This window comes from Dermacentor silvarum, chromosome 5 (genome assembly GCF_013339745.2).
Source record: "Dermacentor silvarum isolate Dsil-2018 chromosome 5, BIME_Dsil_1.4, whole genome shotgun sequence".
Lineage (NCBI taxonomy): Eukaryota > Metazoa > Arthropoda > Arachnida > Ixodida > Ixodidae > Dermacentor > Dermacentor silvarum.
Genome location: NC_051158.1, coordinates 22865790 through 22873043, shown reverse-complemented (window position 1 = coordinate 22873043; position 7254 = coordinate 22865790).

Genomic DNA, 7254 nt, shown 5'->3' with positions numbered 1-7254 from the left:
CGCCACCGCTGCCCTACTCGTCGTTAGGGTTAGCGGGGCCGCCAAGTGGTGGATGTGGGAAAATGGTCGTACAATGCCGATAACTGGTCCGGTTGGGCCGAAATTGGTGTCGTAGGATTCCGGAGCACTTCCCGGATCAGATGGTATAAATCTTCAGTGGGTCCCTGGAGGTGGTCCACCGAAAAAACATCGAGAAAGCGGGCGCGATGTGAGTGCGTCAACTACACAGGTGCAGCGTCTCAAAAACTCTCTGCACAGACAGACTTGCTCGCAACAAGCTAACGCTCCTGCCCGATGAAATTCTCAAGAGAATAAATGGGTGGAGAGGCTATAGATAGGCAAGCCTGTGAACCAACCGATGAGACGGAGCATATGTACGATCCTTAGCTTTCGGCTTTTATATTACTGCGAAGCTGTTAGCCTCTGATTGGTCGGGACTTCCGCGGCGTTGTGCATTGAAATAATGAAAACTAATCACCCTGCTCATCATGGCCGATTCCCCGTAGTGGGCTGTCATACCAGAGACACCCAACGAAGCCTAACTCTTGTCCCAAAATGAAAAAAAAAAATTGTGGAATTGGAATACTGTCTCCTATATTCTCGATTGGCTGTTTTCTCTTAGACTCCCTATCTTCGTCCCGATCTTTCTCGCAGAAGTTTTAGTGTTAATTCTAGCCATTCGCAAACTAAATACATCAACACGTTCCATGTTGGTCGTGACGAATTCTGTCTCTGTGCTCCTCCCTCACTGCTTCTGATGACTCCCAGATTATACGAGCTTTGAAATCGTTAGTGTCTCCTCATTTACTAAAGCTTTGAATTGATTGGTTTGGCTACGTGGAAAGAAGGGCCTATTTCTAAACGAAATGGCAGATTTTTTGGCAAAAGCGTTCCCGAATGGCCCAGTCATTGAAATCCTACCGGCATCAGCTTTCATCATAGGGGCGAGATTTCAGAGGCAAATGACTTATGCGTGAATTTCACGCCCCTCCTTTAACAAACTCTTTAGATTTTCAGCACATGCCACATTATTGGAATAGTAAACTCTGTCAAACATGAGCGCTCATCCCGCTATGTTTCTGGGCGACGAACCTCTCTTTGACATTAAGGCTGTCCTGGATTTTCTGAGCGATGTAGTATTGCATGTTATTTGCCTAATAGTTTCGTAGCGCATCCTCTCTCCAGAGGATGTCGCCGCGATAGTAGTTTTGCATAGCACGCGCCTCCAGGCCCTTGCGTTTCAAAGGGTCTGTCAAGGCAGTAGTGATTTTTGAAAAGTTTTATCTGTGACATATTTTCGTTTATGTTCATTATCTTGCAATTTGTTTTTTCGTGTTCATAGTGCACCTCATTAGCCATTGCCATAATTTTACTACATATATATATATTACGCATTTTACAGCGATTGTTTTTTAGGCCCTTTTACAGCCACGATACGTCTACCTTTCACAATTCATTGCTCCATTGTCAACTCATGAACACTGGCCTGGCGCTCTTTGGCCATACCTGGCCCTTGCGCCATTAAACACCATTGAAGTTGCATTGAAGTTGCATCATTGAAGTTGCAATCACTAGACTACGCTGCCGAGTTCCACTTCTACATTTTTACATAGACAGCTGGTCTCGCTCCATTACCGAACTGTGCCTCTTGCGGGGAACATGAAACAATAGATCATTTTTCTCATTTATTGTCAAAGATATTCTGAATTGCGAAACAAAACATCAGAAACGGCGTTCCGCCTTGTTAGATTTGACTTAGATGTCCAAAATTTACTATTTTGGGGGGTCTCGACCCTTGCGCAGAGCAACAGGAAAGTTGGCGATGCCATCCATCCAGTTTTACGTGCTGATCGGTCAGCCCGTAAAACTGGCATCCTTCCAGAAAATGCCGAAAGTGGTGTATCGCAGTGTAGATGACTAGTAGCTCTCGGCCGAAGATCCTGTAGCGGGTCTCAGCAGGAAGTAGCTTCCGAGAGTAAAAAGACAAAGTCCTCCAGTCGGAGTTAATGCACTGTTGTAAGGCAGCTCCGATTGCTACGCTGGATGCATCCACCATTAGCCGAGTGGGGGTGTTGCTGCACGGATGGATAAGAAGCACGGCGTTCGCGACTGCTTGCTTGGCAGCAGTAAAAAAGGCGGCCTGGGCTTCTGGTGACCAAGAAATGGCAGAGGACGGGCCGGCGGTTGACCGAAGGAGGTCGGTGAGCGGGCAAATCAGCTCTGCACAGTGCGGTACAAAGCGCCTGGAAAAATTCACAAACCCCAGGACTAGGAGTAACTAGCGCAGTGTTGTAGCTGGGGGTAATCCTGGATGGTCTTGACGTGGGACAGGAGAGGACGTATACCTTCGGGTCATATGTGATGGCTCACAAACTCGAGCTCAGATGCGCCGAAAACACACTTGGAGGCGTTCACAACCAGACCGTACTGCTGAAGATGTTGCAACAGAGTACCTAGATGGTGCTCATGCTCTTCAGCGTAGGGCTGGCGATGAGAACATCAACGTACGCAAACACAGTAGGCAGGCCCCGCGTGACCTCAGAGATGAACCGCTGGAAGGTTTGAGCCGAATTTTGGAGTCCAAAAGGCATCCGCACTTACTCAAACAAACCAAAGGGCGTCGTGATGGCAGTCTTAGTTATGTCGGCGGGCTCGACGGGAATTTGGTGGTAAGTCAGTTCCACAATGTTAAAAAATGGTGCAGCGGTCGAGACGCGATGTAATATCTTGGATGTGAGGCAGCGGATAGCTGTCGTGGACAGTATTGGCGTTCAACGCTCGATAGTCTCCGCAGGGACGCCAGTCACCGGGATCACACTTGGGCACTAGATGCAGCGGAGAAGCCCACGCGCTAGACGACGGGCGTATAATGCCTAGATGTGGTCTAACTCCCGATTGGCGATAGCTAGACGGTCCCCAAACAAGCGGCGGGGTGGAGCGGCTGCTGGTGGGCCACGGTTGACGATCTGGTCTGTCACTCTATTTTTAGGCGGCTGAGTGAGGTTCCAAGGCTTTGTTATAACTCCGGAAAATCCACCAAGATTTTTTTTTCGAACGGAGAGGAAGCAATCATAGTTCGGATGTCCATGGGTGCAAGGTCGGACAGGACTCCAAGAGATCCAGAGAATAGTCAGACCGTCTGTGAGCCGACGACGCCGCACGCTGACGTCCATGTCGAAGTAAGAGAGGAAGTCCGAGCCGATGATCGGGTGAACCACGTCTGCGATGACGAAGACCCACCGAAAAGGACGGCGAAGGCGGACCTCAAGGGTGAGAGACCGGATAGACGAGGCGTTGGCAGCACGAAGCGACTGCCCCCGCATTTTCGAAATTATTCCCAAGCCCACAGCTATGGCGTCTCTCATGTCCCCGCTCCCGGGGACATGGCAGCCGCATTGTGTTAATTCCCTGCAGAAATGTGTTTTGTGATTTTGTGTTTACACTTGCCAAGTGACGTTATTCCTTTGCTCTTAACGGTGTCCTCATTGTTTGCCCCTTTCAGGCACAGGCGCCCCTTCCTACCATGTCGGCCTGTATGACCTGTTACGGCACACCCTACTACTGGGCAACAACGGTAGCCGTCATGGGGCTCGCCCGGCTGGCATTTCAACAGAGGCTGCAAGCACACTTCGCAAACCACATCAACGACGTGCCGATAAATCTACAGGCGTGGAGCTACAACCACGCGCGGCCATGTTCTCTAATGCTGCTGTGGTTGCGCTTCCCGCCCTAAACGCCGAAGACTTCGGAATCATCCACGGCGTCCTCGTGCTCATCCATCTGTATACACTACGAGTACAGACGCATCAAAACGACGGTGCAGCTGTTTTCGTCGATTGACACCAACGTTTACAAGGTATGTATTTCGACGATACACTTGTGACCTATGTTTGTGACGAATTAGTGCATGCTGCTGCACATTCGGTAATTCGTTACTTTCTACAATCGGGGCTCGACTTCGTGCAAGACATCACGAGCCGCATTGGGAAGTACACTTGTGGCACTAAGGCGACCTCCTCACTAAGGCGCAGCGGCACGCGCAACTTGCGCGGTGGCCTACTTGCGCCCATCGCTCGCAGCCGCCGCCGCTGCCACTGTGACGTCAATGCGCAGTGCGCGCGCACCCGCTTTTCTGCGCAACAACACCTGGCACGACACCAATGACCAAACTTGAAACTCGGCATACGCTTAAGACTGCTTACGTGTGGGAATGCAAAGGCATTATACCGTTTGTAGACCTGGGAACGTCATCAACGCGCTCATTTTATACTCTTGACGTGGCGCCACCGCCTCGGCACCGTCACGTTCGCCGCCCAATGACGCACGCACTACTAGTCTAGTCATCGAGATGGCTGGGACGTGACGTCTGCAATCAGGCACGCACTAGGCACACCTTCAGTACGTCATAACCGTGGAGCAGCGTGGGTTCAGGGAAGCCTGCTCGTCTCGCACCCCAGAGGCTGCAATGTACCAAATTTTACTTTCAAAGCCACTAATTTACTTTGTTTATATGAACCTCCCTGAGAAATGTGACATCAATCCCATACTTTTTCACGTGTTTTATTGCGATAGCAATTATATGCACACTCAAGAGAATTTCTGCCGTCGCCGTTAGGTTCCGTATTAAGTCCAACAGGCGATGAAATCGTCGCCGCGTACCGTATGCTCTATGTGCGAGTGAAAGCGCGCGAGGGACGTGCGCTTTCACGGGGAGCGAACGCACGGCTGAGTAGCAAACGCGACTTCGTCCGTCGCGCGAAGGCCGTTGGGCGACGAGGGGGATTGAAGGGGAGGCGACGTTTTGCTACGGCACCAAATGCGTATTTATATAAAAATGTCGCAGTTTCACGCGAAAGGCGAAGCATCAATTGCGATAGCAAATTAGTAGATAGTTATACAGAGTAAGGATAGTGGTTTTATGAACTTTTATCAGATGTATAAACTTGGACATGCAGCTAGACCAGCAACGCGCAGAAGTGTTGTCGACGCCGTCGGCGTTTTGCCCGCGTTCGCACCGAAAGCGCGCGGCGTTGGTGACTGTTGCTGGTACCTCTGGCGGCGGCTCGGAGGTTTTCGATGAGATCAGAACGGCACACTCGTCAGAGACTATCTAGCAACGCCTGCTAGATCACGCCATCGTCGCTTGCGTGCACTGGGCACGGACACTGTGTATCACGCAAGTCCTTATATGTTTGGTGCTATGCGCTAAAAGCGTCTTTGGATAGCTTGAAGGACGAACGCATTTTGATTACAAGCACACAGATTAGAAAGGGCGGCGCGCCGCTTGAAGTGATATTAGCAATAATACGCAATGTTATTACCTTTAGAATGTTTCTTTTATTGGATTCAATAATTTTTGTCAGGATATTTACCAGAAAAATTATGAGCACTTTATTTACTCCCAGGGTGCCTATTTTCATAGCAGCCGCTGGTACCTCCTAATGCACACGCTCTTCAATGATTTCTTAGTACAAAACACGAGACTAGCGTATCACGCAATTAGCGAGATACCACGCAAAGTCACTCACAGTAGAGCTTCTATGCACCAACGCATCTCAGACGTCGCTATGTTCTATCCCACCCTGTGCGCATGAACCATAGCCACTTTCAGTGCATCTATGTAATTATTTGCTGCGGACGGACAGAAAATTTACCTGCTGTATTTTCTCTTACAGCTAGGAACACTTCACTTCCTAGAGACATCGCACTTCACCATCTCGTCGCTACTCATTCTGCTTGGCACAACCAAAGAAACCATCAACGCCAGGTTTTGCACAAGCCCATCATTCTGGTGCGGGCCAGTAATCCAATTCAGTAAGTGTACGTGAACATATTGTGTTCCTGTACATTTTAGTTTGCAAACAGATTCCTCGAATCTCTCGGATTTTCGAAATACAGAACAAATCGTGCAGAAGTCATCGATGACGGTTGTCAATGTGAGCGAATAGCCGAGTTCATCTAGAAAGCTGTTCGCTTCAATGATCGCTTCAATGACCATAGAGTGAGTGAGGGTTGTCGTTCCCGCGTGCCCGACCAGAGCATCCAAACCTTCAGTCGCCCCGCAGTTGTACACGGTGGCGCCACACAGCGATCAGGGAGAGAAATGCCACGAGGAGGATCAGTAGACGACAACGCGGTATGACCTCGTTTTCGCGTGGCAACTCCGGGCTGTGTCAACACCCGCCGAGCAGGCACAGGTGCTTTTGTTTGCCCATTTCGCGCGTGTTATGGTCAAGCACCACAATAGTAAGCGCATGCGATGATTGTCGGAGTGCACAGACAGACTTGCTCGCAACAAGCTAACGCTCCTGCCCGATGAAATTCTCAAGAGAATAAATGAGTGGAGAGGCTATAGATAGGCAAGCCTGTGAACCAACCGATGAGACGGAGCATATGTACGATCCTTAGCTTTCGGCTTTTATATTACTGCGAAGCTGTTAGCCTCTGATTGGTCGGGACTTCCGCGGCGTTGTGCATTGAAATAATGAAAACTAATCACCCTGCTCATCATGGCCGATTCCCCGTAGTGGGCTGTCATACCATAGACACGTGCCCAACGAAGCCTAACTCTTGTCCCAAAATGAAAAAAAAAAGTCTGGAATTGGAATACTGTCTCCTATATTCTCGATTGGCTGTTTTCTCCTAGACTCCTTCACTTCGTCCCTATCTTTCTCGCAGAATTTTTAGTGTTAATTCTAGTCCATTCGCAAACTAATTACATCAACACGTTCCATGTTGGTCGTGCCGAATTCTGTCTCTGTGCTCCTCCCTCACTTCTTCTGATGACTCCCAGATTATAAGAGCTTTGAAATCGTTAGTGTCTCCTCATTTACTAAAGCTTTGAATTGATTGGTTTGGGTACGTGGAAAGAAGGGCCTATTTCTAAACGAAATGGCAGATTTTTTGGCAAAAGCGTTCCCGAATGGCCCAGTCATTGAAATCCTACCGGCATCAGCTTTCATCATAGGGGCGAGATTTCAGACGCAAATGACTCTTGCGTGAATTTCACGCCCCTCCTTTAAGAAACTCTTTAGATTTTCAGCACATGCCACATTATTGGAATAGTAAACTCTTGTCAAACATGAGCACTCATCCCGCTATGTTTCTGGGCGACGAACCTCTCTTTGACATCAAGGCTGTCCTGAATTTTCTGAGCGATGTAGTTTGGCATGTTATTTGCCCAATAGTTTCGTATCGCGTCCTCTCTCCAGAGGATGTCGCCGCGATAGTAGTTTTGCATAGCACGCGCCTCCA